Source organism: Sus scrofa, chromosome 6, assembly GCF_054392235.1.
Source record: "Sus scrofa isolate SSC_HxYL_T2T_F1_AM1 chromosome 6, Sscrofa_HxYL_maternal_Yorkshire_Landrace_v2.0, whole genome shotgun sequence".
NCBI classification, from domain to species: Eukaryota; Metazoa; Chordata; class Mammalia; order Artiodactyla; family Suidae; genus Sus; species Sus scrofa.
The window spans coordinates 1,269,185-1,281,319 of NC_139388.1; the positions used below are offsets into that span (position 1 = coordinate 1,269,185).

A 12,135-nucleotide genomic window follows, 5' to 3' on the forward strand; every position below is an offset into this window, starting at 1 on the left:
TGGTGTAGCTTGCAGACGCGGCTGGGATCCTGTGTTGCTGTGGCTGCGGTGTAGGCTGGCAGATGTAGCTCCGATTAGACCCCTAGTCTGAGAAGTTCCATATGCTGTGGATACGGCCCTAAAAGGCAACCCCCCCTCCAAAAAAAACCCGATCCTGGAATGGGTACATCTCCTTGTGTGTGGCCACACAGTGTTTGACAAATTAATTTTTTTGTTGACATGCCCACTAAAAATTCAATTTCCAATAACCAACTGGAAGATGTGGCCGTGTTGGCTCTGGCAGCCCCTCAAGTGCCCCAGGCCAACACCCGCCGTGTCTGCCCCAAGGCCTGTCCCAGCACCCTGCCACCACCCAAGCTCATGACGGCCCGGGGCTCTTCTGTGACAGCTCCCCACCTGGCCGCCTCTTCAGTCCCCACCCTCACGCTGTCTCAGCAGGACTCTGCTTCTGTGTCCCCCATGGAAGACCTGCATTGGCTAAGAACCACTCCTGTGCCCAGAGGCCTCTCTGCTGGCTCCCTGTTGCTGTGCCCCTAGTGCCTCCCAAGGAAGCCCAGGGACCTCAGACTTAACTCTACACAATTCAGCTCCTGGCTTTTCAGTCCCACCTTGTACCTTCCCAGGCTCTTCCCAGCCAATGGGAAGAAACTTCATTCTGGACCCTTCTGCTTCTCCGACAGCTCATAAAACCTTGCCTCCTCTTATCTTTGAACCACAGCCCAGGAAGTGCCCATGGCACCCAGCGGGTTAAGGATCCAATGTTCCCACAACTGTGGTGCAGGTTGAAACAGCATCGCGGGTTCGATCCCTGGCTGGAGGTCCAATATGTCCCAGACCTGACTGCTCAGCCAGCACTGCCCTTCTGTGCTCCCATCGTCTCCAGAGCAATCCCTTTCACTGTAGTTCCCTTAGCCTTCTTGGGGCCTCTGTGGCTTTTCTTTTTCTTTTTCTGGTCTTTCTGTCAGTTTAGGGCCGCACCCATGGCATATGGAGGTTCCCAGGCTAGGGGTCTCATTGGATCTGTAGCCCACATCACAGCCACAGCAACACGGGATCTGAGCTGCCCCTGTGACCTACACCACAGCTCATGGCAATGCTGGATCCTTAACCCACTGAGCAAGGCCGGGGATCGAACCCTTGTCCTTATGGATGCTAGTTGGGTTTGTTGACTGCTGAGCCACACGGGAACTCCTGACTCGGTGAGGGGACCTTCACCAGACAATGCCCTCACCTCGTTTGTGCCAGCTCTGCGGTGTGCTTGTGGAGCTCTTCATCAGCCTGTCCGCCCGCCCTGCTCCCTCCGACAGTCAGCTCCGAGGTCATCCTATCCCTATCCGAGCCTTTCCCCACTACCCCGGGTTGAATGCAGGCCTTAGAACGGTGCCAGGCACCAGGTAGGCACTCAAAAGCCCTCAATATGTTCTGAATAAATGAGTGGTGTCCTTGCAGTCACCGTGCTTCTCTCCACCTTATGTAGCACGTGTCCCACAGAAATCAAATGCAGCCAGGGTGTCATTTAAAATTTCCTAGTGGCTGGCTGTGGACTTCCCACTATGGCCCAGTGGGTTAAGGATCCATTGTTGCCACAGCTGTGGTCACAGTCATGGCCGCAACTTGGATTTGATACCTGGCCAGGAAACTTCATATGCTGAAGGTGAAGCAAAGAAAAAAAAAGGAGTTCCTGCTGTGGTGCAGCAGAATCGAATCCGATTAATATCCACAAGGATGTGGGTTCGATCCCTGGCCTCCCTCAGTGGATCGGGGATTTGACATTGCTGTGTGCTGTGGTGCAGGCCCTAAAAAGCAAAAAAAAAGCAAAAATCTTAGTGCAATTAACTGAAATGCTATCATTTCCATACTTAGTAAAATTAAAAAAAATTAGATTTAAACGTTTTATGTTCTTTTCTTCTTCTTTTTTTTTTCCTTTTTAGGGCTGCACCCGTGGGATATGGAGGTTCCCAGGCTAGGGGTCAAATAGGAGCTGTAGCCACCAGCCTACACCACAGCCACAGCAACGTCAGATCCGAGCCATGTCTGTGACCTACACCACAGCTCACGGCAACACAGGATCCTTGACCCACTGAGGGAGGCCAGGGATCAAACCTGCATCCTCATGGATACTAGGCAGACCAGTTTCTGCTGAGCCATGACGAGAGCTCCCTATGTTCTTTTCTTCTTGTACTAGGTCTTTGAAATTCAGTATTTTATTTTATTTTATTTACTTTTTTGGCCATGCCCACGGCATGCATAAGTTCCCAGGCCAGAGATTGCACCTGCGCCACAGAAGTGAAAATGCTAGCTCCTTAACTTGCTGAGTCACGAGGGAACTCCTAGATGTGTTTTCTTTCATAACTCCCTATGTTTCTCTCTCAAAGCACTCATCACAGTCTGTAACTAGCTACTTTTATGGCTCTTTGATGACTGTGTGTTTTCCCTGCCTATTGAGAAATCACGCGCTGGTAGAGATGAGACCCGCTGTTCCTGTTTGTTCCCAGTGTCTGCTTTACTGCCTGGCCCAGAGCAGGCGCGCCATAAACATTTCCCTCTCCCTGCCTGCCACGCCCATAGCATATGGACGTTCCTGGGCCAGGGATTGAGTACCAGCAGGAGCAGTGACCTATGCCACAGCTTCCTGTGATGCCGGGTGTATAACCCACTGCGCCAGGTCCGGGATCTAACCAGTGCCTCCACAGAGATAAGCCAGATCACTAGTCCACTGTGCCACATGGAAACTCTAACCTCTATTTATTTATTTATTTTATTTTATTTTTATTTTTTGCTATTTCTTGGGCTGCTCCCGTGGCATATGGAGGTTCCCAGGCTAGGGGTCCAATCAGAGCTGTAGCCACCAGCCTACGCCAGAGCCACAGCCACGCGGGATCCGAGCTGCGTCTGCAACCTACACCACAGCTCACGGCAACGCCGGATCCTTAACCCACTGAGCAAGGGCAGGAACTGAACCCACAATCTCTTGATTCCTAGTCAGATTCGTCAACCACTGCGCCACGACGGGAACTCCCCCTATTTATTTATTTTTTGCTTTTTAGGGCCTCACTTAGGGCACATCGAAGTTCCCAGGTTAGGGGTCAAAATGGAGCTGCAGTTGTCAGCCTACGCCACAGGGACCGAGCCCAGTCTGTGACCTACACCACAGCTCACTGCAGCAATGCCGGACACTTAACCCACTGAGTCATTGAGCAAGGCCAGGGGTTGATCCCGCGTTTGCCTGGTTGCTAGCCAGGTTGGTTACCACTGAGCCGCAAGAGGAACTCCCGAAAACTCCCAATTTTTTTCTTTTTGCCATTTTCTTGGGCCACTCCCGTGGCACATGGAGGTTCCCAGGCTAGGGGTCTAATCGGAGCTGTAGCTGCTGGCCACAGCAATGCGGGATCTGAGCCACGTCTGCAGCCTACACCACAGCTCACAGCAACGCCGGATCCTTAACCCACTGAGCAAGGCCAGGGATTGAACCCGAAACCTCATGGTTCCTAGTCAGATTCGTTAACCACTGAGCCACGATGGGAACTCCAACTCCCAATATTTTTGAATTAATGTATTAAAGGGCACAACTTTTTCCTTTAGCCTGCACGTCTTTACTCTGTATTCCTACCCATTCTGCTTCTGTGGAACTTCACTTTTCTTTGGTCTTAGTATGACTTCAGATTATTTCAAGGCCACTTGCATCCGTATTCATATTTCCTACTTTAAATTCCCTATGTGGTTGAGGTCAGTGTTTTTCAAATGTTCCCAAGGATGAGTATTATCAGGGACCAAAATAAAAAATGCCAATTCTTAGTTCCCTCCCATCGAGATTGGCACAGCAGGTGGAGTCTGAGATTGCTACTGGCTAATTCTTACAATGGCAAATATAGCAATCCCTGGGACATCTTAGACAGGCTTGTTGGCCCACAGGTTGGCTGTAACTGTCGGGAGTCCCTTCACCTAGGGAAGCTGTGGGTTGTGGACGGGAAGGGCAAAACCCAGCTGCCTAGAGGCGTGAGAGCCTGGTCCAGTCCCGACGTGGCCCCAGGAGAGGGCACCGTCTGGGTCTCCCATTTGCTCCTTAAGAAAGAGGTCTGAGGAGTTCCCGTCGTGGCGCAGCGGTTAACGAATCCGAGTAGGAGCCGTGAGGTTGCGGGTTCGATCCCTGGCCTTGCTCAGTGGGTTAAGGATCCAGCATTGCCGTGAGCTGTGGTGTACGTCGCAGACGCGGCTCGGATCCCGTGTCGCTGTGGCTGTGGCGTAGGCCAGCGGCTAACAGCTCCGATTGGACTCCTAGCGTGGGAACCTCCATATGCCTCGAGAGCGGCCTTAGAAACGTCAAAAAAAAGACAAAAAAAAAAAAAAAAAGAAGTCTGAGAGGTGAGTCGGTCTGCGGCCGGCGGCGGAACACCCCTAGTCTAGCAGCAGGTGCAGCCAGAGCAAGACCGAGTTGCTGTGAGCAGACAGAGCACTACAGGCCAATCCCCGCTGACCTCCTAGTGGATACCGCGGTTCTTGTCTTGCAGCGCCTTCCGCGCCAGACCCACTTTGGACGGCTCCCCTTGCCGCTTCCGGCACTTGGAAAGGCCAATCGTCACGTCGGAGAACCAAAGGCCCGCCCCTCCGCGATGCAGGTAGCCAATTCAAGCTGCTTGCTCCCGGCGTCCCGTGCGCCTGGTCGTACGACCTTGTCCAATCCGTCCCGGGACTTCCTTCTGGTCCCGCCCCGGCCTGTCCCAGAAGCTGTCAATCTTGCCGTCTCCCTTGGCCCCGCGCGCACTTCCTCCCCGACGCCGTGACGTGCGCAGCCCTGAGCCCGACTGCGGCGGGCCAATGGCGGTGGCGGATACGGCGGGCCAATGGGCGGCAGCGTCTCATGCGGCCTGCGCCGTCGCAGCCGCCGCCGGGTCCCGGAGCCAGAGGCCGCCCGAGCCGGAGCGCGATGGAGCGAGGGCCCCAGGCGGGGAGGCGTCGCCGAGCGCGCGGCCCGACGCCCCCTCAGTGAGCGCCCAACCGCCACGGCGCCGCCCGAGGGCGGACTCGCCTCCGCCGCCTCGCCGCCGCGCCAGAGCTCGGAGCCCGCGCTGCCTTCCCGCTCGGGCCGCGGGCCGGGGACGGGCCGGGGCTGCATGGCCTCGCCCGCGCGCCGCCCCTGAGCCGCGGGCCGGAGCCGGAGCCTGAACCGGTGAGAGCCGAGATCGCTCGGGGGTCGGGACGAGCGCGGGGCGTGGGGCGGCTTCGCGGCCTGCAGGCCTCCCGCGCCGGGCGGAGCTGCGCTGCAGGCTCGGCGGGTCTGGGGGCCGGGGTCCCAGGCAGCCCTGACGGGCCGATGGGGCTCCGGGCGGGCCTGAAGGCCTGGGGGGCAGTCGAAACGGCCGACGGCTGACTTCGGGCGGGCTTGGGAGCCTGGGGCCGCCGGGGGGCTCCAGGCTGGCCTTGGGGGCCTGGGGGGCTGCGGGTGGGCCTGGGGGGCTGCGGGTGGGTCTGGGGGGCCCGGAGGCCTGACTGGGGGCTCCGGGCGGGCCCGGGGACCCGGGGGGGCCTACGGTGGTCCCAGGACAACCTTGAGAGGCAGAGGGTGGGCTTGGGGCGAGTCTGGGGAGCTCGAGAGGCCGACGGGGCGCTCCGGGTGGGCCCGGGGACCCGGGGGTCCTTAGGCAGCAGGGAGGGGCAGAGGGTGGGCTCCGAGGGAGCCTTGGCGGGGCGGCCGGACCGCCTCGAGGGGCCGACAGGGGGGCTGCAGGGGGCCCCGGGCACCTGGGGAGCGGGCCGCAGACCTCTGACCCGCGGGAGGGGCGCCTTCGCGGTGCGGGCCGTAGTTGTTATTCCCAGCGTCCCTATTATTATCGCTGTTTTGAAATGGGAGCAGGCGGCTTTGGGCTCTGAGCCGGAGGGGGCGGGCGAGCCGGGGCCCTGGAGGGAGAGGGGGCTTTAGGGCCGCAGGAGGCGCGTGGGCCCGCGGAGGGGCAGGAATGCGGGGCAGCGGCGCGGGGGTGTTTCGGGGGGAGGGTAGGCGGGACTGGGGGGCGGGGGGGGGAGGGAAGCGGCGGCGGCTGCAACAGCAGCCCTTGGCCTCAAGGAACAATGTGAGACGTTGCCTGAAATGTTAATTTCCGTTCCTCATTTCATCATCCCCTGGCAGGGCGGTAGCTGTGTGTGTGTGTGTGTGTGTGTGTATGTGTGTGTGTGTGTGTGTGTGTATGTGTGTGTGTATGTATGTATATGTAAGGTTGGCTCTGCCACATGGATTCAATTCCCTCTTAAAGAGGGATTGTGTTGTTAAATCTTTTATCTCTGCCGTTTTGGGGGGAGTCTTCATGTTTTTGAGGTCTGCTCTTTTCTTGGTCCCCCATCAAGGTTTTCTGCTTTCGTTGGGGTTTTGAAAGCTAGTTTTGTAGTCCAGCTTCCAAAGTTTTGGAAGCAGCTTTGGAAGATTAAGCTGGCCTAAGAGGACCCTGTGCTTTCAAAAGCATTTTCTTTCTAACAGTTTAGATGCAGCATGGTTTCATTGTTTCTAGAGGTTTTCAGAAATTTTATGTTTGTTTGCAGGAGCAGGGTGGCTTTGCCCATTTTTCGGTAGAGAGTTCGACTTGCAGGCTTCCTCACAGGGTGAGAGGGTTTCCCAAGTGATTTGATGGACGTCCTTAACATTCCTTTTCCAGTGAGGAGTGAATGTGTGCACAGTTGTTGTTGTAAAACTTAGACTATTTTGATCCTTTTGGGGGTGATGAAGTGCACTCAGCTAAAAGATGTAAGATGATACTGCTCGTGGAAAAAGTGCCCTTGAAACAGTTACTATTTTTGCTTTGTGCAAACCCAGTCAATGGCATAACTTGGATGCTTCTAAATCAGAGCCCCTGAGACCGTGCACTGCATGCCTTTGGGATCGTGGTCTCCCTTACTGAGTGGTGCTGTCCTGGAAGACCTGGAGTTCTGTTTGTGCTTTTGGAGGATGATTGCAAAAGTGCTCGGCAATCACTTTGAAACCGGGGTTAGAGAAGAAAAAGGGCACACATCTTGCTCAACTTAGATAGTGACCCCTGGTCCCCCGCCCTCCCTTCAGCTGTCGTCTGCGCTCTGTGGTGTCACGCTCTGGAGCAGGCTCTCCTTTGATGGGCTGGCTCTAATGAGGAAACAAAAGACCGAGTTGCTGAGACATTTTCCTGTGTTCTTCGTGCATGCCTCTTGAGTTAGTTAAAAAGCTACCCCAAAGATAGTGTCAAATTTGACCTAAATTTGAAACTTTGCAAGGTTTTCTTCTAATTTTTTTTGTATTGTGGGAAAATATACATAACAAAACTGACCAGAAAAAAATTTTTTTAAAGGTGTTGCATAGTTTTAAATTCCTCATTTGAAGTTGTACCTTTGTGTTTCCAATTTTGAATGTTTTTCTCAGGACCCTCTGGACCAGCGGTGATAATCACACTGCACCAGCAGGCCTTTCATCTCTCCAAACCAGATGGGCTGCTTGTGACTAGTGGCTGTCATGTTAGCTCTAATTACAGTGTTGATACAGTGACAAGTAGAACTTTCTACAAATAGCGTTAAGAAACTGTGCTATTTGTATTTGGGAGTATTTTTCAGGAAGCTTTGGGTGCCTTGGGTTTTTAAGCACATTTGATGTAGTAAGGTTATGTTTCATCAAATATGAGAGATTTATTTTGCACATGATGGCAATGAGCCCATCATCAATTAAATAACAAAATTAGAGAGTGTCAGTAAATGCTGGTTCGGAGCATAGTCTGCATTTGTTGCCAAAATAAGTGTTTGATCTGTCCATTACCCCTTGGAAGTCCCTTCATCTCTCACATGTAAGTGTAACGGATGAGCTTCCTTTAATAGCAAGGTATTTGCTCGGGAATCGGTGAGATGGTGACGCCCTGCTCGTCTCTCTTCAGGCTCTGTTGCTTTATTCTTGTGGTCAGCCAGTGCTCTGTGGGCCCGTTTGATAAACTTTATACAAAATTGAATGAACTCAGATCACTCAAAGTTACTGTCTTGAAATGGTTTCAGTATGTGTTCTCTTAGTTTGAATTTCAAGTGGAATTTCTGCGCAGTTCACCTTTTCCACTTTTATCCTAAAGCCCAGGGCAGGACGATGTCCGTCAGTTCCCAGTGCCTGGAATCAGGCTGTTGGAGATCATCCGTCTGGAAAGCCTTTCTAAACAGGCTTAGGAAGTGGACCCTTTAGCCACTACTCTGTTAGTTCTGAGAGAGGTCTTTCTGTTCCAAAGGGGTTCTTTTTTTGTTTGATGGATCTGATTCTTACTATCTTTTAAACCAGAGTCAGACTCAGCTGCGTACTTAAATATGTTTTTGTTAGCATTTCTCTGTGCTTTTCCTAACTCTTGTCCCTCCCTCTCCATATTTAAACTTCTCTTTAAATTCACTTTTGGGAGTACCGTCATGGCGCAGTGGAAACAAATCTGACTAGCATCCAGGAGGACACAGGTTCAATCCCTGGCTTTGCTCAGTGGGTTAAGGATCTGATATTGGTGTGAGCTGTGGTGTAGGTCGCAGATGCTGCTTGGAGCCCGTGTGGCTGTGACTGTGCGGTAGGCCGGCAGCTGCAACTCCGACTGGACCCCTAGCCTGGGACCCTCCATATGCTACGGGGGTGGCCCTAGGAAAGACAAGCAAACCAACCAAAAACTCCAGAATGGAGGTGGCCCCTAAGTCTTCCTTCACCCCAGCCCTGTCTTGGCATTTTAATGAGGAAAAAAAAGAATCTCTCTGGAGGGAAATATACCAAATGGTATTTTTTCCCACTTATGTTTATGTTTTCTAAAATTTTTAGGAGTTTTGCGGTGGCTCAGTGGGTTAGTGATCTGGCATTGTTACTGCTATGGCTCAGGTTTGACCCCTGGCCCTGGGAGCTGCATGCTGTGGGTCTGGCCAAAAAAAAGTAAATAAAAAAATTAAAAAAAAAGTGAACCTGTTTTGTACTTAGCAAAAGATTGTTATTGAGAAGACTAATTAAGGGTATAATTTGGGTGATGGAGACGAGTTCTCGGTTTAGATAACAGAGGATATGTGTGGTTTTAACTTTTTAGGTGCTGAGGAGTAAGGGGAATTGGTTGTTGTTGAAAACATTTAAAGAAATCGTAAGGAACCACAGTTCTAACTCTGGTTCTGTGAATAAAGAGTTAAGTGGGTTTTCAGTCTGTCCTACTAATATAGCTTAGGTTTTTCGAGAGCTGAAAGCACTGAAAATCCTGTTGCGGGGCCAAGGCCTCTGCGATGCCCCCTCCACTCCCCACCCCCGCCCAGGATCGAGGTGACTGTTGCGGGGAGCTGCTGTCTGAGTTACAGTGTCCTTGCTGGCCGGCTGAGGGCAAGGCCCATGCTTCCAGCCCTGCCCTTGGCACTTGTGCAGTGAATTATTTGTTACCCCGAAAAATCTGTGGGCCCTCTTTTTCAACTTGGAAAGCATCCAGTGTGGCATCTCTTCACGACGTGAGCGTGTTGGTCTTGGAGTTCCTGTTGTGGCTTAGCCGGTTAAAGACCCGAGGTAGTCTCGGGGAGGATGCAGGTTCTATCCCTGGCCTCTGCTCAGTGGGTTAAGGGTCTGGCTTGGCTGTGGCGAAGGCCCCAGGTGCAGCTCAGCTTTGACCCCTGGCCCTGGAACCTCCATATGTTGCAGTTGTGGCTGTAAAAAGATAAAAAATATTTTTGGATTTCCTTGGTGGCTCAGTGGGTTAAGGATCTGCTGTTGTCACTGCTGTGGAGTGGGTTGGATCCCTGGTCCTGGAACTTCATATGCCTCGGGTACAGCCATGCAAAAAAAACAAAGACTGTTATCCTTGAAGTTCCCGTCGTGGCGCAGCGGAAACAATCCAGTGAGGAACCATGAGGTTTCAGGTTTGTTCTCTGGCCTCTCTCAGTGGGTTCAGGATCCGGCGTTGCCATGAGCTGTGGTGTAGGTCGCAGACCTGGCTCGGATCCTGCGTGGCTGTGGCTGTGGCTGTGGCCAGCAGCTGCAGCTCTGATTAGACCCCTAACCTGGGAACCTCCATATGCCGCAAATGTGGCCCTAAAAAGCAAAAAAAAAAAAAAAAAAAAAAAAAAAGAAGGTTGTCCTTTTCTCAACTTAAAACATTTTTGATTATCTCAAAAAAAAAATTTTTTTTTGGTCAAGATTAAATAAAATTAAATTAAATAAATTTATTTATTTAAAATAAATAAATAAAGTTCCTGGTGTGGTGCAGTGGGTTAAGGAGCTGGTCTTGTCTTTGCAGTGGTTCCGATTGCTGCTGTGGTGTGTTTGATCCCTGGCCCGGGAAATTTCACATGCCAACCGGGCAGCTGAAAAACAAACAAAAAAGATAAAGTAAAATTAATAAAAATCCCCCCTTTCCAGTTAGAAGTTTAACTGTAAAAAATGTAATCTTTAAGAATGCCTGGGGGAGTTCCCGTCCTGGTGCAGCGAAAGAAAAGAATCCGGCTGGGATCCATGAGGACGTAGGTTTGATCTCTGGCCTCGCGCAGTGGCTGTGGCTGGCAGCTGTAGCTCCGATTGGATCCCCAGCCTGGGAACTTCCATATGCCGTGGGTGCGGCCCTGAAAAGCCAAAAAAAAAAAAAAAAAAAAAAAAAAAAAGAAGAAGAAAGAATAGCCAAGGTTGAAATTTAACTTGTGAATGCTTAGTTACTTTGTGATATGAGAGATTCTTTTTCTTTTTTTGTTTTTTGAGGCCACTCCTGTGGCATATGGAGGTTCCCAGGCTAGGGGTCGAATTGGAGGGAGATGCAGCTGCTGGCTTGCGCCAGAGATTATTTTTCATCTAAACTATGGCCGGTAGACTTCTCAGCATATTAGTAGCTCACCTCCTTTCCTTCACCCCCTTGCCAGTGGCAGTCTCTACACTCAGCGCAGATGTCCTGGAATAATGAACATTTTTAAGTAATGAGAACACTGCAGGAAGGTGCTTGGTTCATAAGGTTTTGTCTAAAGTTAGGAATGGTGTGTCGCTGTTTTTCTTTTTTGGCTGCCTTGCCCTGCCCTGCGGCATAGGGAAGTTCCCAGGCCTGGGGTCAGATCTGAGCTTCAGTTTCAGCAGCGGCACTTTGGGACCCTTAGCCCCGCTGTGGGTCCACCTTGAGTCCCAGGCTCCAGAGATGCCACCCATCCTGTTGTGCCACAGCAGGAACTCCTTTTTTTTCTTTTTTTTAAATTTACTTAAAAAAAAAAAAACTGCATTAATATCCAGCAAAATAAAAAAGACTTCCATTTAATTCTGGGTGGTAATGTAGGCTTGAGATCTTTGTATGTCTGTACTGTGTAAACTTAGCTGAAATAGAGGAGAAAAGCAGTGAAGAATCTTATTATTACTCTTAAGCAGTTAAGCCTTGCTAGTATGTAGCATGTTTTTAAAAGTGGTTTTACATCCTGTAAAGCAGGAAGTAAAAATAAAAATAAAACAACAACAACAACAAAAAAAACCCAAACCAGCACACTTGGAGGAATTAACTGTTTTTTCAATTAGTAAAATGCCTGGCTAATTAAAGGATGTGCAGTACACTGTGTAAAAAATCCTGCCTTTTTGGATTGTTATAGAGAAGAAAAGCCATCCTTTAGGGGTATGAAACTAACGTCCCAAGGTGATTGTGACTTCAAAGGATTTTTAGACTTTGTCGCTTCCTTATTTGCTAGAGGTGTGGTTTGCTCCTAATGTATTTAACTTTAGCTTACTACATAGCTATTTCCATTATTTTAAGAATAGCCGATCTTGGAGTTCCCGTCGTGGCGCAGCGGTTAACGAATCCGACTAGGAACCATGAGGTTGCGGGTTCGATCCCTGGCCTTGCTCAGTGGGTTAAGGATCCAGTGTTGCCACGAGCTGTGGTGTAGGTAGCAGACGCGGCTCGGATCCCGTGTTGCTGTGGCCCTGTTGTAGGCTGGCGGCTACAGCTCTGATTAGGCCCCTAGCCTGGGAACCTCCAGATGCCGCGGAAGCGGCCCTAGAAATGGCCAAAAAAAAAAAAAAAAGAATAGCCAGTCTCACTGATCTGTCTAGGAACCATGAGGTTTCGGGTTCCATTCCTGGCCTCACTCAGTGGGTTAAGGATCCGGCCTTGTCGTGAGCTGTGGTGTACGTTGCAGACGTGGCTCTGACCTGGCGTTGCTGTGGCTGTGGTGTAGGCCGGCACCTGT

The 12,135-nt window shown here is 51.3% G+C and overlaps 1 protein-coding gene across 8 annotated transcripts in view; it reads left to right on the plus strand.

Annotated features, from left to right (window-relative positions):
- Nucleotides 1–4,877: 4,877 nt before the first annotated feature.
- Nucleotides 4,878–12,135, plus strand: part of ANKRD11 (ankyrin repeat domain containing 11) — a 153,597-nt gene continuing 146,339 nt past the window's right edge. For all 8 annotated transcript variants that reach the window (XM_021097040.2, XM_021097042.2, XM_084959199.1 and 5 more), the window contains exon 1: nt 4,878–5,167. The gene's annotated coding sequence lies outside the window, so the exon portion shown is untranslated. The remainder of the gene's footprint in view (nt 5,168–12,135) is intronic.